Raw genomic sequence first — 23,025 nt, 5'->3', positions numbered from 1 at the left:
AATCAGAGAAATAAAGGCTGTTCTCCAAGATGGTGGTACCCCTCCTCCCAATTGTATTCTAGTAAATAATTCCCTAAGGGGTTCTACCATTTCCAATTGTAAATTTTTATAATAAGCCACTGTCAATCCGTCTGTACCAGGGGCTTTACCAACTTTTAACTGCTTAATTGCCAGTAGAATTTCCTCCTCTGATATCGGTTGATTCAATCTTTCCCTTTGCTCATCTGTAACTGTAAGAATATTCTCCTTCTCCAGGTATCTATCTATATCTATACCTTGTATTTTATCATCAGCATACAATCTCGTATAAAACTCTAAAAAAGCCTTTTTAATCATATTCTGTTGATACACCTCTTTACCTTTATAGTCTATTTTCTCTATAGTACGAGACTTTTGTTTTTTCCTCAGCATGTATGCTAACCATCTACCTGGCTTATTTGCATTACAAAAGGTATTATGTTTAGCATATTGCAAATTAGTTGCAACCTGATCTGATGTCAACATATTAAACTGCCCTCGCAATAAGGTAATTGCTTCTTTTCTTTTCTTATCATCTGGGTTATTTATTAGCACCTTTTATCTGCTTCTGTAAAAGTGTATAAAAATAAAGCTCTCTACAAAAGTGGGAGAGACATCTTGGAACAGAGCAAAAGCCTGGACCTCTGATTTACAACAGTGTAATTCACCATTTCTATTTCAGCTTTGACTGTCTCTTCTTTTTTTATCTTTTTTTATCATTTGTAATTTTCCCTCCCTTGTCCTTTCCTCAGTTCTTTCTATTTTATTTTCTGTTTCCTGAATTTCATGCTTGTTGTTCAATGTCTTTTGGTCATAATTTTCTGGTCTCACAACTACATCATGTATCACTTCTTTTTATCTCCCTATGGTTCCTTATCTGTTATGTATAAATGCCCACCGTTGTCCATCCCAGGCATGATAGGGGTTAACACCACATCCACCTAGATCCTCCCCTGACCCCTCCTTACCTCAGCTCCACCCTCCAGGTATTTAAGACGTGGTCCAAGGATCCAGATGACTCTTCCAGCCACATATCGGTAATTGAAACATTGATTAATAAAGAGATCTGATTCACTGCATCTTGTGTTGGAGTTATTGGGTAAGATCCTAGAAATAAGTCACAAGTTGGTAGCAGAGGATGGTTTACCCACAACTCACAGAAATGGCAGAATCAGAAACCCAGACAGAGGCAGAAAAAAGAATGATCACCAGAGCCTACACCAAGCAGATGAAAGAACTGCAGGCTCTCGAAGGTGCCACAGCGAGGATCGCCACAACTGAAGATGATGAAGACTACGACCTGAGTCCACTACTCAGAGACGAAGGGCCAAGAGAAGAAACCTACCACTGCGAAAGGGCAGAGCCACTGAGCAATGAAGAGTTCCGATCCACCATCCTGGAAATGATGGAAGCGACTGCCAGCAAAGAGGAGCTCATCGCGAAACTCCATGGCCTACTTGAAACCAATAGAGCAGCGATGAGCATCCAGCAACAGAGAAAAGAAATCACCAGCCCGGCAAGGGGAAGGTATACCCAAGCTGAAGCTCCGGACATGGAAGATTTCATTTCCGCGCCATGCTCTCAGCGGCCATCTTGGAATGGCCAACAGCCAATGGGAAGCCGAGATTCAAACCGAATGGCGCGAAACAACGAGGACCCCAACTCCGATGGGGAAGAACCTGAAAATAACGCAGAAACAAGATTGCAAGCCTACGGGGGCTCGCCCATCGAACCCGAGGGAGAGAAAGCGATCGAGAACCTGGCTGCAGCACTCGGCTCCGCACTCAAGCCTCCAGCAACCAGAAAGAAACAAACCGACGCTCAACAAACCCAAAGGGCCAGCAGGGTAGCCATCGGAACCCTTACAACACCCCAGCAGACGCCACGCGGGACAATGCACCCAAGAAACTACAGCCAGGACCCGACCGGCTGCAGGATTGAATACCCGCAGGATTCGCACTCGCCACCCGCCGCACCAACTTCCATAAGCCGCGGAATGAGGAGAAAAAATAACAACTCACCAGCCACGCGGCCTCCACCAGGCTTCCCGACCCATCCGGAGGTCCTCCAACGTCGCCCAGGGTCTGCCGCCACCATCGCCATCGCCGCCGCCGCACCAATAGTTCCCGAAGGTCCTTGACTTACGTCTGCCGCCACCGCTGCACCGCCGAGCTCCAGGAGTCCTCGACCTACGACCAGCTCGCCGCCCCAGCTGCTACCGTTCTTCGCCGGGGATCCAGGGGCCCAGCCACAGCATCTGCCATCCAGGGAGGGCTACGGGCGTGCCAGGGGTGAGCCCAACCTCCCAGCATCAAGCCTAGGCCTAGGCTTGAGGCCAGAAACAGAGAGCTCCGCACCCGACGACCTCCAGCGCGAAATGAGCTTCGCGCATGCCCAGTCGCCACCTATAGGAAGAAAAGAGAACATAGAGATAAGTCCATTCAGACTAGCAACAAGCATTCCCCCAGCATATTGTGAGTTCCCTCACATAAAGAACCATGGACAGCACCAGACTATAAGTAACCTGCCATACAGCTCAATAACTTTTACTGGTGATAACCACAAGTTAAAATTAGATGGGTCTAACTTCTTGGAGTGGAAACATCAATTGCAAATTGTTTTTCTAAAGGAAAATATGTTGTTTTTGTTTGATGACCCACCAAAGAAACCATGGACTTTTGATATTGACTGTTTACACCACAGGGCTTACTATCTGTTAATGTCTAGCTTGTCACCCAGCATTTACCCCAGTCTTGGCCGCCACTTAACCGTGGCAGAAATACTACAAAAAATATTTAATTTGTTCTATAGCATAAGTACAGCCACAACAACCAAAATATCCAGGGAATTTGTGTTGTGGCCCCGCCCTCTGAGCCTGTCCCATCGGAGGAAGAAAGCTCCGAGCATGAGGAAGAGGAGTCAGCCAGGCCTCCCTTTCCAGGCCCCTCCCCTCTGGCATTGTCTCAGGTGCCGGCCGAGGGAGAGGAGATTAGCAGGGAGACAGGTGGCTCGGATCAGAGTGACAGAGAAACATCATTCCTGGACGCACGCCTCCGAAGGCGTGATAAACGATTGCAGCAGTTTAGGAGGCGTGCTAGGGATTAGAACTGAGTCACTGGACCACACCCTAGAGACTATATAATAGAGGGTAGTGGTCAGTGATCCTTGTGACGAACAAAACAAACCTTGGACAGTCACTAGAGCCTCGTTCGGAACTGCGGAGAGAAAGATTTATTGTTGTCGGACATTTGGAAGCTGAGTATTTGTCTTTCTGTTTTTCTGTGAAAATAAAGGCACTTGGCAGACGGTGTGTCTATCGCTGCCAAGTGGGAGATAAAGAAACTGGGTGTGTTCCAAAGTGTTTCCTTAACCCTCGGCTGGCTGTGTTTGTGTGTGTGTGTGGACGGGGACAGATCATCTTGTTCGTCACCACATACTCCATCGTTAACCCACGATGGACCAACAGCTGCAGCAGCAGTTACAGCAGATACTGCAGGCCAATCAGCTTCTGCAACAGCAAGTAGCACAGCTAACTGCCCAACTTGCTTTGGGAAATGCTCCTGCAGCTCCCCCTCCTCCCCCTCCCCGTCCGAGATGCCCAGTGAACGTGCCAGATAGGTTTTCTGGGCAGCAGGAGATGTTCCTGGCCTTCTTGGGACAATGCCAACTGTTCATGGCGATGAGGCCGGAGGATTTTCCGGATGACCGGGCTCGGGTGGCATTTGTTATCAGCTCCCTCTCTGGCACTGCCGCCCGATGGGCCATGTCCTTGTTGTTGCAAGATAGCCCCTTGCTCCTGGACTTTCAGGGCTTTTTACAACACCTGCGCACCATGTTTGAGGACCCCCTCCGGGTGCAGACGGCAGCGAGGCGCATCAAGGACCTCCGCCAAGGCAAGCGCCCCCTGCAGGACTATATTGCAGAGTTCCAACTGCTAGGCCAGGATTCGGCTTGGAATGAGGTGGCGCTGATGGACGCCTTCCAGGACGGCCTTTCCGACGAGATGCAGGACGAGCTGGTTCGTGTGGAGGCGCCACCAACCCTCGACGCGCTGGTGACCCAATGCCTGCGCATCGACGCCCGCCTGCAACGGCGACGGCCCCGTCGGGCTCTTCCGGAACCACCGACAGCGTCGGCACCCCCGCGTTTCGCACCGACAGCGCTCCGGACCGCACAGTGTTTTGTAGCGACGGCTGAGGAGCCCATGGAGCTCGGAGCAGCCAGACCTCAACTGACGGCCCAGGAGTGGATGCGGAGACGTCAAGGGGGGTTGTGCCTCTATTGCGGCGAGGCGGGACATTTTGCCGCCTCGTGTCCCCGGAAGCGGAGTGGATCGCTCAAGCCTGTTCCGGAGTCTCGGCGTGACCAGCCGGGAAACGAGCCAGGCCTGGCCTAGGGGAAACTCTGGGTCAGGCACGTGACCATGCCCCGCCGGAGTCGGCAGCTGTGGACTGTGAGCCCCCTCGGCACCTGATTTTGAACACTCGGGTGTTGTTGGCTAACCGGTCGGAGGGGCTCCAGGCGCACGCGCTGGTGGACTCGGGGACCACCACGAACTTTATGGACCAGGCCTTTGTGGCCCATTACAAAGTCCCCTTGGTTCCAGTGGACCCTCCGTTGAGGGTCGAGACTATCGATGGGCGGGAACTCGTGGCGGGGCCCATCAAATTCGCTACCCAGCCCTTGCGCCTCGCCATTGGGAACCACGAGGAGGCGATCCAGTTTTACATAACGGCGGATCTGCACTTTCCCTTGGTCCTGGGGATGGCCTGGCTTCGGGCGCACGACCCTCAGGTGGCGTGGTCGAGAAACGCCATCTCGTTCCCGAGCCTGCAGTGTGTCGACCACCTTCGCCACACCTGTGCCGGCCAGGACGTCTCTGCCCCGAACGTCTCCTTGCCTCCGAAGCTGACGCCCTTCGCCGACGTGTTCAGTGAGAAGGAGGCGGACCGCTTGCCCCCGCACCGACCCTACGACTGCGCGGTGGACCTGATGCCCAACGCGCCCCTGCCCTCGGGACACCTGTACTCCATGTCGGAGCCCGAGCTGGCCGCCTTACGGGACTTTCTGGAAAAGAACCTGGCCCGTGAGTTCATCCGGCCTTCGACCTCCCCGCTCTCGGCCCCGGTCCTCTTCGTTAAAAAGAAGACGGGGGACTTACGCCTGTGTTGCGACTACCGGCGCTTGAATGCCATCACAGTACGAAATCGCTACCCCCTGCCGCTGATCCCAGAGCTGATGGAGAGGTTGCGGGAGGCCTCGATCTTCACTAAGCTCGATCTCCGAGGGGCCTACAACCTGGTGCGCGTGCGAGAGGGGGACGAGTGGAAGACGGCATTCGGCACGCGGTACGGACACTTCGAGTATACCGTCATGCCGTTCGGATTGACCAACGCCCCCGCGGTCTTCCAGCACTTGATGAATGACGTGTTCCGGGACATGCTGGATCGGTTCGTGGTGATCTACTTGGATGACATTTTGATCTATTCCCGGACCCCGGAAAGTCACCTCCAGCATGTCCGCCAGGTCCTGCAGCGCCTGCAGGAGCACCAGCTCTATGCGAAGTTGGAGAAATGCTACTTCTTCCAGACTTCCATAGAGTTCCTCGGGCACATCATCACCCCCGAGGGCATCGCGATGGACCCGCGCAAGGTGGAGGCCTTGCGCAGTTGGGAACCCCCGCGTCAGGTGAAGGACGTCCAGCGTCTGTTGGGATTCGCCAACTACTATCGGACCTTCATCCCGGGCTTCGCCACCCTGACCTTGCCGTTGACCCAGCTCCTTCGGAAGAAGGTCCCGTTCCAGTGGGGGCCCCCGCAGCAACAGGCCTTCGAGGTCCTCAAGCAGGCCTTCCTCACGGAGCCAGTCCTGAGGCATCCCAATCCACACCGTCCGTTCGTGGTGGAGATGGACGCGTCCAACGTGGCGATTGGGGCGGTGCTGCTACAGGCTTCGGTGGATGGCGGCACTCTTTTTCCCTGCGCATACTACTCCCGGAAACTCAACCCTTCCGAGCGCAACTACACCATCTGGGAAAAGGAGTTGCTGGCCATCAAGGCCGCATTCGAGGCTTGGCGACATCACCTCGAGGGGGCCCGAAACCAGGTGGAGGTGCGGACGGACCATCGGAACCTGGAGCACCTCACCACGGCCAGGAAGTTGAACCAGCGGCAGATCCGGTGGTCGTTGTTTTTCGCCCAGTTCAACTTCCACGTCACATACATTCCGAGCAACCTCAACCAGAGGGCGGACGCGCTATCCCGTAAGCCGGAATACTTTTGCCCCAAGGACTCCCTTCCCCCCCGGACGGTGCTGCCAGCGGACTCCTTGGCCGTGGTCCAGGAACCGGTGGACCTGCGGGCTCAGGTGCTAGAAGCACAGCGACGGGACGACTGGTTGCAGCAGCGGAGAGTGGACGTTGGCCCCGCGTCCCCATGGACCGTGGAGGAGGGCTTGCTCAGACACTGGGGTTGGCTGTATGTGCCCACGAGTCCGTTCTGAGCCCTCGTCATGAACCAGTGCCATGACAACCCCGCGGCGGGGCACTTCGGCTTCTTTAAGACTTTGAACTTGGTGACGCGGACTTTTTGGTGGCCTCGGGTATGGCACGACGTGCACGCCTACGTGACGTCCTGTGTGACGTGCCGACAGGCCAAAGCCGCGTCCGGCCCCCCTCCTGGACTCCTCCAGCCGCTGCCGACACCGGAGAGACCGTGGGGAGCCATCTCCATGGACTTCCTGACAGACCTGCCCCTGTCCGCTACGTACACGACCGTCCTCGTGGTGGTGGATGCGCTCACGAAGATGGCACATTTCATCCCGTGCCACGGCCTGCCCTCGGCCCGCACCATGGCTCGCCTGTTCCTGCAACATATCTTCCGCCTCCACGGCCTGCCGGACCGGGTGGTTTCGGACCACGGGGCCCAGTTCACAGCCCACTTCTGGAAAAGCCTGATGGCCACGCTGGAGGTGCAGGTGTGCCTGTCATCGTCGCACCATCCGGAGACTGACGGGGGCACGGAGAAGGTCATCGGCATACTGGAGCAGTACCTCCGCTGTTTTGTCAACCAGCAGCAGGACAACTGGGCAGAGTACCTTCCCCTGGCGGACTTCGCTTTTAATAACTCCCAACACACCTCCACCCAGATGACCCCGTTCCATGCCATCGTCGGATACCATCCACGGCTTTTCCCGTTGACCATCATGGAATCCCCTGTTCCCGAGACCCGGGACTTCCTCTCAGAGCTGCAGGCGGTGCAGCAACTGGTGCGGCGGCAGCTGATCCGGGCGAAAGAGGATTATAAACGGTTCGCTGATCGCGCCCGCCGGGCGACGCCACCGTTGGAAGTAGGAGATCGGGTGTGGTTGTCCATGAAACACCTCCCCACGGACCGGCCGGTGAGGAAACTGGCCCACCGCTTTATCGGTCCCTTCCCTATCGAGGCGGTCATCAATCCGGTGTCCTACCGGTTGACTCTACCCCGCTCCATGCGGCTCCCACCCTTTCATCGGTCCCTCCTGGTCCCTGAGGCCCCCGCGAGCCATCTCCGCCACCCGCCGACGCCTGCCCCCCCAGCCGCAGCCGACGAGGACGACGCCTCGACGTACGAGGTGGACAGTACCCGGGACTCCCGTTGGCTGAAGGGGCGCTTCCAATACCTCATCGCCTGGAAGGGGTACGGGCCCGAGGATTTCACCTGGGTGGACGCATCTGCCGTTCAGGCCCCTGACCTGGTGCGGGCTTTCCACGAACAGTTCCCATCCCGACCCCATCCCGACCGTCAGACCCGGGGGAAGGGCCCTGCGGTGGGGGATAGTGTTGTGGCCCCGCCCTCTGAGCCTGTCCCATCGGAGGAAGAAAGCTCCGAGCATGAGGAAGAGGAGTCAGCCAGGCCTCCCTCTCCAGGCCCCTCCCCTCTGGCATTGTCTCAGGTGCCGGCCGAGGGAGAGGAGATTAGCAGGGAGACAGGTGGCTCGGATCAGAGTGACGGAGAAACATCATTCCTGGACGCACGCCTCCGAAGGCGTGATAAACGATTGCAGCAGCTTAGGAGGCGTGCTAGGGATTAGAACTGAGTCACTGGACCACACCCCAGAGACTATATAATAGAGGGTAGTGGTCAGTGATCCTTGTGACGAACAAAACTAACCTTGGATAGTCACTAGAGCCTCGTTCGGAACTGCGGAGAGAAAGATTTATTGTTGTCGGACATTTGGAAGCTGAGTATTTGTCTTTCTGTTTTTCTGTGAAAATAAAGGCACTTGGCAGATGGTGTGTTTATCGCTGCCAAGTGGGAGATAAAGAAACTGGGTGCGTTCCAAAGTGTTTCCTTAACCCTCGGCTGGCTGTGTTTGTGTGTGTGTGTGGACGGGGACAGATCAATTTTACTCAGCCAGGCATAAGGCAGGGACACCCATGGGGGAACACATACTTAAGCTAAACGCCACCAGGGCAGAACTCATACAAAGGGGGGAAACCATATCAGATGATAGCATGAAAAGCATCATCATAAACTCTCTAGACCCCAGCTGGGAAAACTTTATTATGCAACTGGATAGTCTCAACATAGAGCACCTCGCTTTAGAGACATTATCCAACAGGCTGATAGCGGAGGATAGCCTAAGAAGGGATCGCTCATCAAGCTGTAGGGAGAGCAGACCAATAAAAAGGGTAGACTTTCAGACCAGGGATCACGACAAACCAGAATGCTTTAACTGCGGCTCTAGAAATCACTATAGGAGAGATTGCCCCAGAAACCAGAGGGACAGAGACCACAGCTATCGTAGGGAAAGACTAGGCCGCAAACCAGGACACTCAGACAGGCGCTCCCCAGAAAGCAGATTCAGGCGCAGGGACTCGCCCAACCCCAGAGATAGGAGAGGATATAGAGATAGCTCCAGGGATAGTCAGCCTGGGTCACTATATGAGCTTAGGGACCACCAACACTCACACACTCAAACAAAAGGAAAGAACACATGGCTCATTGATTCAGGGGCCACCAACCACACCACCAATAACAGAAACATACTGACATCATTTACGCCAAAGAAATATCACATCAATGTAGCTAATCAGAACAAGGTATTGGTGACAGGAGAAGGAAGCGCACACATAAATGGGATAGGGAAGATAGAGGGGGTGCTGCTCATCCCTGAGATACCCCACAATATATTAGCTACGCTCAAGCTCAGTAAAGACTTGGGCATTGAGACAACCTTTAAGGAAGGGAAAGCATACATGACTAAAGGAAAGAAAAACATAGGGAAAATCATCATAGAAGGGGGACTCACATACTTAGTACCCCAAGAACACACAAACACAAACACTAACCCAGAAAGTAAGGAGAAAGAAACAAGTACGCCCGCGGAAACTAGAGGGGGTGGAAGAGAACACATTACAGAAAGCAAACCCACCTCAGACACAACACACAAAGGGAAACCACACATTGGCAAACCCATTCATAATGAGTGCGCCCACCTACTGCATAGAAAATTAGGCCACGCTAGTTTTCCAATGGTACAAAAAATGAATGAATGTTCAAATGGCTTACCATTAAAGAACTGTAACGATTATATATCCATGGCAGAAGCAGTAGGCCAAAGGTCCAGACACATAGACATTAAGCACAAGCATGTCAGAGAATTAATGAACATTGGTTTTATTAAGGCTGTACATTGTGAGACCATCGAGCAAGCCGCAGACATCCTGACCAAACCACTACCAAGTAAACAGCACGCTTACCTTACATCTAAATTAGGGGTGCGGGTGCAAAACACACAAGCAGGTCCAACTGTTGGGCATTTAGAGGGGGATTTGTTATGTATAAATGCCCACCGTTGTCCATCCCAGGCATGATAGGGGTTAACACCACATCCACCTAGATCCTCCCCTGACCCCTCCTTACCTCAGCTCCGCCCTCCAGGTATTTAAGACGTGGTCCAGGGATCCAGATGACTCTTCCAGCCACATATCTGTAATTGAAACATTGATTAATAAAGAGATCTGATTCACTGCATCTTGTGTTGGAGTTATTGGGTAAGATCCTAGAAATAAGTCACATTATCATCATTTCCTGTGTACCTTGAAGCATCAATAAAATTCCTTTCAGTAAAATTTATTTCCCCTTTAAGTCCCATTTTTCCTTATTTTAAAAAATTTAGAATTTTGCTCAGTAATCTGTCCAAATCCCCTTTCCGAAATTCTCCAATAGTTTCTATCAATTTTTTTTATTGTTATTTCATTTCATTTTTCATTTCATTTCATTTTATTTAATTTGTATACCGCCGTACTCCCGAAGGACTCAGGGCGGTGAACAGGCACAGAATAAAACACATAGAATACAAAAATTAAGAGCAAAAATAAAATCAAATTAATTCAATTTAGCCCAAGACAAATTTAAAACCCCAGGTTAAGAACAAATTAAAATTTACATTAAAATTTACATTAAAAAAAGAATGGGAAAGGTTAGGCCAGACCAGCCTGGTGAAATAAAAAGGTCTTAAGAGCGCGGAGGAAGGTGCGTAGATCCGGGATCCTCTGTATCTCCGGGGGGAGCTTGTTCCAGATAGTAGGTGCCCCCACAGAGAAGGCTCTCCCCCTGGGGGCCGCCAGCCGACATTGTTTGGCCGACGGCACCCAGAGGAGTCCGTCTCTGTGAGAGCGTACCGGCCGGTGGGAGGCCGTTTGCGGCAGCAGGCGGTCCCGTAAATAATCAGGCCCTAAGCCATGGAGCGCTCTAAAGGTGGTAACCAAAACCTTGAAGCGCACCTGGAAGACCACCGGGAGCCAGTGCAGCTCGCGCAGGAGAGGTGTTACATGGGAGCGCCACGTCGCTCCCATAACCACCCACATGGCCGCACTCTGCGCCAGTTGGAGCCTCTGGGTGCTCCTCAAGGGGAGCCCCATGTAGAGAGCATTACAGTAGTCCAGGCGGGAAGTGACGAGGGCATGAGTGACCGTGTTTAAGGAGTCCCGATCCAGAAAGGGATGCAACTGGCGAATCAGGCAAACCTGATGGAAAATCCTCCTGGTCACGGCTGTCAAGTGCTCTTCGAAAGACAGCTGTGAATCCAGGAGGACGCCCAAGTTGCGAGCCCTTTCCGTGGGGGCCAGTGATTCGCCCCCGATAGTCAGCGATGGCGTCAACTGACTATATCGGGATGTCGGAAACCACAGCCACTCAGTCTTGGACGGGTTGAGCCTGAGCCTGTCCCTTCCCATCCAGATCCGCACGGCCTCCAGGCACCGGGACATCACTTCAAGGGCATCATTGGGGTGGTCCGGGGTGGAGATGTACAGCTGAGTATCGTCAGCGTACTGATGGTACTTCACCCCGAAACCACGGATGATCTCACCCAGCGGCTTTACCTAAATGTTGAACAAAAGGGGTGAGAGGACCGACCCTTGTGGCACTCCACATATGAGGCGCCTCGGGGTCGACCTCTGCCCCCCTGCCAACACAGACTGCGACCGGTCGGAGAGAAAGGAGGAGAACCACCGCAACACAGTGCCTCCCACCCCCAACTCTTCCAACCAGTGCAGCATGATACCATGGTCGATGGTATCAAAAGCTGCTGAGAGATCTAATAGGACCAGGACAGAGGAGCAGCTCCTGTCCCGAGCCCTCCAGAGATCATCCACCAACGCGACCAATGCCGTTTCCGTGCTGTACCCAGGCCTGAAGCCTGGGTACAGTTATTAATGGTTCTTCAATGATAAAAACCAGATCGTCTGCAAAGGCTTGTAGTTTATATTATTCTTTTCAAATTTTCATGCCTTTTATCTCTTTTTCTTCTCTGATGTGTCTGTTTAAGACTTCTAGAGTCAATATAAACAACAGTGGGGACAGCGGGCATCCTTGTCTAGTACCTTTTTCTATCTCAATAGGATCAGTCAATTCTCCATTTATCATTACTTTTGCCATCTGTTTAAAATATATGGCTTCAATTGCCTGGATAAATTTCCTACCAAAGCCCATCTTTTCCATTTAGAGTATCATTAATCACCAGTTTACATTGTCAAAAGCTTTTTGTGTGTCTAAAAATACCAAAGCCATCTGCTTTTCAGGGTGTGCTTCATAATACTCTAAAGCAGCGGTTCTCAACCTGGGGGTCGCGACCCCTTTGGGGGTTGAACGGCCATTTCACAGGGGTCGCCAAAGCCCTCTCTCGCCCCCCCCCCATGCCTTCACTCACCCTCACCCTCTGCCTCTGTTAGAGGGCTGCGTATCCCAGCGTGCAATGCAGTGCCCAACGCTCTAGCAAAGAGAGCAGAGAGAGGTTGCATGGGTGCATGCGTGTGGGTGTGCGCGCATGTGACTAGAAAATATTCTAGTGCAGGAAAAGTCCTGGGGAGTTCAGGGACTCCCTGCTGCTGCTGCCGCCGCCGCCACCAATACCTGCAGCTGCAAGAGCCCAACAGAAAAAGTTTGGGTGAGTAAGTTCAGGGATTCCCTGTGTCACGAGTGTTTCCAGGATTGCTGTGGCTATCTGCCTACTCACAAACAGTATGGTTTTAATCAAGCCATCTGCTGTTGGCAATTACCTGCAAGCCTTCCCCGCCCTGGATAATTGCAGGTTAACTCCCTATATAAGCAAGGACCTTTTGCTTGCTACTTGGGCCTAGTCTTCTAGGCCTAAAAGCACAGCTCCTGCAGGAAGCTTGGTGCCATGCCGCAGATCGGAGAAGAATGCAGATAAGGACTCCAGACGTTACAGAGAGACTCCCACGGATGCTTGCTTTTTGCTGTTTTATAGCACGCAAGCTATCATCGGGACTGCTGTTGCTGGACCTTCTTCCTCCCACAAGCTTCAAGCAATGTTTGCTGTTTGAACTGTTTTTACTTCAGGTGACTTTCAGCTGTGAAGCTCGTGCTGCTCCCACCATGATGGCCTTGATGATGTATCGACGCCGAAGCTGCTTACCTTCATGCTAGCTTTATTCTTTTGTGAACTGTTTCGGTATTGTGGAGAGGGATCTAGGGAGATAGCCTTGCTTCACATACCCAGATAAGACTTTGTTTTTAATGTGTTTTCTTAAAGACATAGTGCTTTTTAAATGTTTTAAAGTAAATTATATTTTTACACAAGACGCCTCTGTCAGAATCATTTCAGTCTCAGTGTGTTTACTCATGAGCTGGTTCACGGTCCGGGGTAACCCTCAACCCCATTTCGTCACAGTTGGTAGCAGAGGATGGTTTAACGAACTTACGCTCATGTGGTAACGCGCTAGACTGGAATGTCTGCAGTTGAATAGATGTTGACTAGGGCAGCAGCAGCAGCAAAAAGTATGAAGTCACAAACTGGACTGTCTGGGGCTCAGGCCAAAAATGTTTTGGCTGAAAAACCCCAAACTCTAATTGATTTAGAGAATAGTGGAGCTGTAAGTTTTGGAGCAGAGGCCTCAACTTCTGAAGGGCCTAAGATAGTGAGTAAACCATCATCACCTAAAGAAGTAGAGACTGGAAGAACGCCACTTCAGGTCTTGAAAACAAATACAGAGGTGGATGATGAGTTTAGGAAGGCAATCCTTCAGTTTTTAGGTTTGCCCACAGTAAGTCAGAACCTGACTGCTGATTCTAGTGAATTATTAAAGAATTCAGCCGTGAAAGGAAAGAAGATCGAAGTCCTACAAAACATCGGATCGGTAAGAGACTTTCAATCTTTTCCTAAAACCCCCACCTCAGACCATAAGTGGAGAATGGGGGATAACAGACTGCCTGATTCAAATGTTCCTGCTTCTTTGTTAAACCAGCATGGCCAAGTTGACATTGCGCCACCTGCTGTTGAAGCCATCATAGATCAGGCTATAAAGACTTTAGCTCCCTTGATGACATCAGTGACTTCTGCTAAAAATTTAACAGACTCTCATGTTGAGCGTAAGGTTGCAAGTGTGATAGAAACTTTGGCAACCATTTTAGGTGATGGTTTGCAGGCACCATCAGCTCAACAAATAGGAGCTGCGCATCTCAAAGCCCCCCTGATGTCTGCGACTAATTCAGCGCACGCCACGAGTGGGATATATCCATCCGTGACGACATCGACATCCAGGACGGTTCCGGAGGCTACCTCAACTGAAGATAGGAATTTGGGAGCACGTCCAAAAATTCCTAGGGATGTGCACCAGAGAGGACCCTCGAGTTTTTGTGATCAAGCCAGGATGAGTTTTGCATCTGCACAACCTGAAGTTTTAATCCCTCCCATTGGGGAGGAACGATCGTCAGAATGCCTGATGGAAGACACTGTGCTGTGTGCTTCCATTCCAATGCCTTATTGCCCGTTCCAGGACGGACCACATTTTGAACATCAATTAATGTCTGTTTCCATGTTTAATAATGTACAGGTCCTTCCTCCTAATTTTAAAAGTTTAAGTGTGGGTGGAGGAAATTTTAAGGAATGGGTTAAAAGTATTCAAGTAATTTTAATGAAAGAAAATGTTTTATCGTTGCTGTTAAAACCCCCACCTAGACCATGGTCCTTAGAAGTTGATATTTTACACCATAAGGCCTTTTGTATTTTATTGATGTCCATTAACCCTGCATTATATCCCAGTATACCTAGTAACCTGACCGTAACAGAAGTTTGGGTGAAACTACATAAGCTATTTTGTTCAAAAAGCTCCCATGTTACAAACAGAGTTTATAGGGAGTTCTATTCCGCAAGGTTGAAGGCGGGAGTAGATATTAATGAACACTTATGTGAGTTAAACAGGTTAAGGCAGGAATTGATGTTGAGGGGGGAAACAGTGTCTGAACAAACCCTCATTACTGTTATACTCAATTCCCTTGATCCCAGCTGGGATAATTTTATATCGCAATTGGATAATGTTAGTTGTAATAACTTATCTTTAGAAGTGTTATCTGGCAGACTGATTGCTGAAGATAACTTGCGAAAATGCAGGGCGGCTTTTCACAAAAAGGAAAAACCTTTAAGAAGGCCCGATAGTTCAGATAGAGCATATACTATCGGAGAATGCTTCAATTGTGGTTCAAGAGAACATTATAGAAGGGATTGCCCACAAAATGTGAATGCTAGGGCATGTTCAAAGGCACCTTCTGATAATAAATGTAAAAGGAGGCCATTGCCTCCTGGTAGAAAGCCAAGTATAGATGTTCCTAACCACAGAAGGGGTAAAAAGCCAAATAGAGGCAACAAAGGGAACAATCCCAGGTTTAATGATAGCTCTGTAGGTATAGTGGAAACTACTGAGTCAGAGCTTACAAGGGAACAGCGAGAGCAACTATGGTTAATGGACAGTGGAGCCAGTAACCATGTTGTCAGTGACCGAAGGTTGTTTGCTAATATGAGAAGGCATCAATCCATGGTCAAAGTTGCAAACGGTAAAAAGGTGAATGTTGTTGGCATTGGAGATGTTTATATCCCTGGGATAGGGGAGATTCACAGAGCATTGTATGTACCAGAGATAGATCATAATCTGCTAAGCCTGATGAGGATATGAACCCTAGAATGGAGATTCTGTTCTCAGGAGGAACAGCTGTGATCAAAAACAACAAATGTGTGATTGGGGAGGTTTTGAAGATAGGTGGCTTGCCTTATTATTCCCCCAATACGAATGCTGAGTCCTGCAGTGATAGCAATTATGCTATCTCATTTGGTAGTAACAATGAATCACAGTTAGAACTAGGTGATGAGGATCAAGACTTTCACCAGAGGAAGCCTTGTAAAGACAAATGTAAAGTTAATAAAAAGTTTTTAAATTTTAACTTAGAGTCAGATAATAGGGAACCTGAAAATGCTAATGCAATTGCTATAGGTGAGCCGTTGCACAATGAATGTGCTCACTTGATGCATCGCAGGCTAGGTCACATGAGTTTTCCTATAGTGAAGAAGGTAACCGAACACTCAAGGGGAACCAAGATCAATGACTGTAACACATTCCTAGACTGTTCAATTTGTAGGAGTGCAAAGTTGAAGGCGAAATCTGCGCCCGAGAAGTCTCAGAGGTACTCTGAACACCCGTTTCAGCTCGTCCACATGGATTTGGTGGGTCCATTCGCACATTCCGTGGGTAAGAGACGGTACTTTCTTACCATAGTAGACGACCATAGCAGATTTGGATTCGTTTTTCCCCTAATGTCCAAGAGTGAAACGTTGACTAAGTTTAAGGAATTTTGTAACTTAGTCCAGAACCAGCACCAGGTCAGAGTTAAGAAGATCTTAACTGACAGGGGGACTGAATTTAATTCCAGGCAGTTCTCCAGCTGGTCAAGGAGTAAGGGTATAGTCCACTTACGCACCGCGCCTTACTCTAAGTTTCAAAATCGCGTTGCAGAACAGCGCAGCAACGTATTACAAACTATGATGCGGTGCGCCCTAGAGGATTCCGGATTAAACTTCGCGTATTGGGTAGAAGCAGTTAGATACGCGAATTACACCCTGAACCGTGTGTGGTCTAGCGTGGTGCAGAAGACCCCATACGAGGTGCTATACGGCCATAAGCCTAGCTTGGCACACCTCCACGTTTTCGGAGCGATGGCCGATGTTCATGTCCCGAAGGAGCTCAGGAGAAAGGGAGACCCAATCTCTGTTAAACTGAGATTTGTTGGTTATGAGCAGGGCTCCAAGGCATTTAGGTTTGCCTACCCTAACGGAAAACTGATGATATCAAGGTCTGCCACCTTTCACGAAGGGGCCAACTGGAGTAAGATCCATGCCAATGAGATTCTTACTCGGAGCCCTTCCCGTAGTCGTCATAGGCAATCGGAGGATGTATCGGAAAACCTACCCGAGGATAGGGATACATCTGGTTCTGGGAAGCGTGCATCCCAGGCACCCTTGAAAGGGGTATTGAAGCGTAAGATGGGGGTAGCCAGGAAGGATAGGCACCCAGCTTCTGAGACGCATAGTGATAGTCACGAGGTAGATGACTCATCGGACGACTCTGATGTAAGTGACTCTCCTAAAGGCAGACCAGTTAGGGTTACCAGGGGCAATAAGCCTAAGAGGTACGATGACTTTGTTAGTCGACCAGGTTTTGGCCACCCCTCAGAGATATGAGGATGTGTTGGCCTTACCTGACCATGAACGACAGAAGTGGCTGGCCGCCATGGATACAGAATTAGACAGCCTGAGAAGGCTCGATGTATTCATGCCAACAAGATTGCCCAAGGACAAGAGGGTGATCGGCACCAGATGGCTTTTCAAGCAAAAGCCCATTGAAGGTGGGGGCTTTATCTATAAGGCGAGACTAGTGGCGCAGGGATTCTCGCAGAGATTCCCTGATGATTATGAGGACACCTTCTCGCCCACAGTGCGCCCTGAGAGCGTGAGAACAGCTCTCTTTATCGCTACCATGCGAGGCGAACATGTCTATCAGTTCGATATTCAGACCGCGTACCTGCACGCCCAGTTAGACAAAGAGCTGTACGTGGGGATTCCTCAGGGAGTAAGCCATTGGGAAGACGATGTGTGGTTGTTGAACAAGAGCCTATATGGCTTAAAACAATCTGGTAAGCGATGGTACGAGTGTCTCACTAAAAGCCTGAGAGAGATGGGCTTTTTACCATCGTCGGCTGACGAGTGTGTTTTTGTCAAGGAAGATCAGGGCATTAGGGAAACAGTACTGTTGCACGTCGATGACATACTATATATTTGCAGATCAGAGAACAGGCATAAGAAGTTCTCTGAGGACCTAAGTAAGAGTTTCGCCTTAAAACCATTAGGTCACATTAGCAAATTTTTAGGGGTGCAATTCGTAAAAACCGAGAAGGGGTTTCGGCTCTCTCAGGAAGATAAGATTCAGGAATTGCTTAAAAAGTGTAGCATGGTAGAGGCGAAGCCATGTGATACCCCTATGGCAACAGACTTCCTTAAGAATATGTACACTGAGAGCACGGAGTTTGAAGATAAGACCCTTTACAAGTCCGTGATTGGGTCGTTGTTGTACATTGCAAATTGGACTAGACCGGACATCAGTCTAAGTGTAAATGTGTTATCTAGACATTCTGAACATCCCACACAGTACCATTGGAGCGGAATTAAACGACTCCTGAGATACTTAAAGGGTACTGCGAACTATTCATTGTTATTGGAACCAGAAGCAACTAGAGAATTAAGATTGAGTTGTTTTTCGGATGCCGATTGGGCAGGGGATGTTAGATCTAGAAAAAGTACCTCGGGGTACATTGTATACCTAAATAATAGCCCCGTGTATTGGTACTCTGGGAAGCAGAAGTTAATTGCAACTTCCACAGCGGAAGCTGAGTATGTAAGTTTGTCCAAAGCTTCCAATAACCTAGTTTGGTTTGACGATCTTCTGGTAAGCTTATGGAGGCAGCCCATGCAACCTATAAAAGTTTATGAGGATAACATGGCTGCCATTAACATATCGGAAGCCGATGCTGTAGGCCAGAGATCACGCCATATTGATATACAAAACAAACATGTGAGGCAATTGGTGAAAACAGGTTTCATTAAGACTGTGTATTGTGAAACCAAGGAACAGGTAGCGGACGTGCTTACCAAACCGCTGCCCCGTGACCAACACCTCTATCTTCTGGGAAAAATGTCGATGGCTATGTGAATGTACTTACCATTGATGTATATATGTACCCAATGTAGAATGTATGTTTGTTAACCAGTCAAATAGCCGCAGAGAAGGGGATTGTCACGAGTGTTTCCAGGATTGCTGTGGCTATCTGCCTACTCACAAACAGTATGGTTTTAATCAAGCCATCTGCTGTTGGCAATTACCTGCAAGCCTTCCCCGCCCTGGATAATTGCAGGTTAACTCCCTATATAAGCAAGGACCTTTTGCTTGCTACTTGGGCCTAGTCTTCTAGGCCTAAAAGCACAGCTCCTGCAGGAAGCTTGGTGCCATGCCGCAGATCGGAGAAGAATGCAGATAAGGACTCCAGACGTTACAGAGAGACTCCCACGGATGCTTGCTTTTTGCTGTTTTATAGCACGCAAGCTATCATCGGGACTGCTGTTGCTGGACCTTCTTCCTCCCACAAGCTTCAAGCAATGTTTGCTGTTTGAACTGTTTTTACTTCAGGTGACTTTCAGCTGTGAAGCTCGTGCTGCTCCCACCATGATGGCCTTGATGATGTATCGACGCCGAAGCTGCTTACCTTCATGCTAGCTTTATTCTTTTGTGAACTGTTTCGGTATTGTGGAGAGGGATCTAGGGAGATAGCCTTGCTTCACATACCCAGATAAGACTTTGTTTTTAATGTGTTTTCTTAAAGACATAGTGCTTTTTAAATGTTTTAAAGTAAATTATATTTTTACACAAGACGCCTCTGTCAGAATCATTTCAGTCTCAGTGTGTTTACTCATGAGCTGGTTCACGGTCCGGGGTAACCCTCAACCCCATTTCGTCACACCCTGCCACCACCGCACCACCTATGCCTCAGTGGTGGGTTGCTCCTGGTTCGCACCGGTTCCGGTAGTAAAAACATTTAATAGTTCGGAGAACCAGTAATAAGATTGGCTGGCCACGCCCCCGAACCGGTTCCTGGCCTGGTCACCGGTCGCTTACCCTGCCCACTCCCAATCTATTGCTGCCTCCTGAGTCCCAGCTGATGGCTAGAGGGAAAAAAAACTGTTTAAACTCTTGCCGGGAGGCTTCAAAGGGCCGCCCTACAGCTGATCAGTGTTAAAAGAAAACAAATAGGTTAATTACCATAAGTTGATTTGATCAGCCTCCCGACTCTCAGCTGATTTGCTCTCAGCTGTTTTGTGCAGGGCTCTGTTCTGTTGCTAGCTGCAAAGAGGTAAATTGCTGGAGCAGATTTTTTTCCCCTAGCTATGCTGAGTACAGGTGGGTCCAAGCCACACCCACAAAATAAGCCACGCCCACAGAACCAGTAGTAAAAAAATTTAGAACCCACCCCTGGTTGGGGGTCACCACAACATGAGGAACTGTATTAAAGGGTCACAGCATTAGGAAGGTTGAGAACCACTGCTATAGGACATTACAAGAATCTTTGACCCTTCCACTATTGGAGATGATGAATGAAGTGATGACAAAGAAGGAAATACCTAAATCTTATTTAGGTGGCTTATTTTGTGGGTGTGGCTTGGATGTCATGTGACTGGGTGGGCGTGGCTAGCTGGTCATGTGACCGGGTCGCCATGATTATGTGTATAGGGACTACTCAGAGGGCTGAAAAAAGTCATTTCTGACAGGTCCTCGCACTTTTGACTGGTCCTCACACTTATGACCATCCTCACATTTATGCCCGTGCAGCATTCTTAACAACCATGTCACTCATTTCACAATTGCTTCTCTTCACCATGGTGACAAGATAGGGAGAAAAACGTAAAAATGTGAGGACAGTCGTAAGTTCGAGGACTGGTCAAAAGTGCGAGGACCAGTCAAAAATAACTTTTTCAGCCCTCTGAGTAGTCCATGTGCACAAAAGGACTACTCAGAGGGCTGAAAAAAGTGATTTCTGACAGGTCCTCGCACTTTTGACCGGTCTTCGCACTTATGACTGGTCATCATTTATGCCCATTGTAGCATTCTTAACAACCGTGTCACTCATTTCACAACTGCTTCTCTTCACCATGGTGACAAGATAGGGAGAAAAACGTAAAAATGTGAGGACAGTCGTAAGTTCGAGGACTGGTCAAAAGTGCGAGGACCAGTCAAAAATAACTTTTTCAGCCCTCTGAGTAGTCCATATGCACAAAAGGACTACCCAGAGGGCTGAAAAAAGTGATTTCTGACAGGTCCTCGCACTTTTGACCGGTCTTCGCACTTATGACTGGTCATCATTTATGCCCATTGTAGCATTCTTAACAACCATGTCACTCATTTCACAACTGCTTCTCTTCACCATGGTGACAAGATAGGGCAAAAACGTAAAATGTGAGGACAGTCGTAAGTTCGAGGACTGGTCAAAAGTGCGAGGACCAGTCAAAAATAACTTTTTCAGCCCTCTGAGTAGTCCATATGCATCAAAGGATACAGCAATAGAGAGGGATGAAGGAAGGGAAGGGAAATTAGAGTAGGAGTGAGGGTAAGAGAGGGAGGAAGAGAGGAGAAGGAGAAAGGAAGTGGAAGTAGGGAGGAGAAGAAGGGGGGAAGAGAAAGTAAGAAGGAAAGAAAAGAGAGAGAGGTGGTAGGTTTGAGGAGAAAGATTGCTGTACAATAAAAAAGATGAAAGGAAGAAAACCAACCCCAAACAAATATAAAGATATTAAGATAAAGAATGAATTGTTAAACTTTAAAGAATAAAAGAGAACAAATATGAATAAATAGCAATAATTAGAAACACACATACAAACATACAATGTATTTTCTTTGAACAGAGTATTTGGCCGGTTCAGAAATGTTTAGTCAGTGTTTAGTCATTTCAATTAAATTTACAATTTCTATATTTCCTTTTTGCCATATTTATTCCTCATCTATTTTTGTAAAAAACCAATATTACCCTTCATCCTCATCTCTAATCTTAATCAAATTCAATTTTTCCCTTCTATTCTATATTATACCCCTTCGCATTGTCATCTATTTTTATATCCATCCTCACATTGGTTAATTATGTAATTATGTAATACAGTTGTTTAATACAAATTCAACATTTTAATATAAATCAATTAGTTATATAATTATCTTTTTTGTATATTAATCAATATGAACATGAATATTCCAATTATTTCCATGCAATCCAATTTCTTACAAATCAATTAATTATATTTACCAATAATAATAAACCAAAACCTGAGCCTGAGTGGCGTAGGAGGCTAATGCTCCTAAGGCAGCATTTAACATCCAGCTGCCTGCAATTACTGTGAGTTCAATTCTCACCAGGCTCAAGGTTGACTCAGCCTTCCATCCTTTCTAAGGTGGGTAAATTGAGGACCCAGTTGTGGGGGCAATAAGCTGACTTTGTATAAATATACAAAAGTATGAAGGCTATTGCTTAACGCATTGTAAGCCACCCTGAGTCTCCGGAGAAGGGCGGCATATAAATTAAATTTAAAATAATAATAATAATAATAATTTCCCCCATATATTCTGCCAAACCACAACTTAACCATTTCTGCTTTCAACACAATATACAATTAATAGTATCTCAATTCCCTAGTTAAATAGAGCTTTTTTTCTTTTGTGTTTTAAAATCTTGAACCTCATCTTTTGCCCTAAATTTCCCATTGTTTGCAGTTTTGCACCTACCTTTTTTGGTGAGGAAAAAGAAAAAGAAATCTCTCTCTGCCTCATTTTGTCACGTTGCAGCAAAGACCCTGCTTTACTTTACTTTCCGTTTTGCTTTTTCAGCATAGCTAGGGGAAAAAAATCTGCTCCAGCAATTTACCTCTTTGCAGCTAGCAACAGAACAGAGCCCTGCACAAAACAGCTGAGAGCAAATCAGCTGAGAGTCGGGAGGCTGATCAAATCAACTTATTGTCAGGTTTCGGTGCTATCTTGAATAAACTTCATTCTCAAACGCAAACTCTAATGAATCACTTTTATTTTAAGAATAGCCGAGTCCGACATTCCTGATTTCATTTTGCAGCCAAACTGGCCCCTCCTTCCAACCCCCTCCTCTTCCGCTCTCCAACCCCAATGTCCCATTGGCCATCATGCAGATCCATCTCTACCTCCCGGCACGTTCTTTTCACAGGAATGTAGCCCCCATCCTCGTCTCCCAGGAAACACTATCTGTACATACAAAACTAGGTAAAAGTTCATCTTGTTATGTCAGTGCTGGAAGAGAGCCTAATTTGGAACGCTGACATCCGGCCCCTCTCCCTTCATTTCTGCGATATCACCTATCCCATAGGGAAAACACAACAAGATTAGTCTCATCAGCCCCTCCCTGGCTGTGAACCCCCCCTCCCGGCTTTCCCGGGTGGTCTGCATGGAATTTTGCTATAAGGCGATCAGCTTGGATGTTTGCGCTCTTCACCCAGGAAGCCTCTGACAATGGGTAACCCTTCCATTTAATTAAGTACTGAAGGCGCCCCCTGTGCCATCTTGAATCAAGAATCCGCTGCACTTCGTAGTGCGTTTGGCCCCCAACAACCAGGGGCCCA

This window comes from Pituophis catenifer, unplaced genomic scaffold (genome assembly GCF_029215685.1).
Source record: "Pituophis catenifer annectens isolate HBS135680 unplaced genomic scaffold, rPitCat1.0.hap2 SCAF_5, whole genome shotgun sequence".
NCBI classification, from domain to species: domain Eukaryota; kingdom Metazoa; phylum Chordata; class Lepidosauria; order Squamata; family Colubridae; genus Pituophis; species Pituophis catenifer.
Note: the sequence above shows the minus strand (reverse complement) of the source record.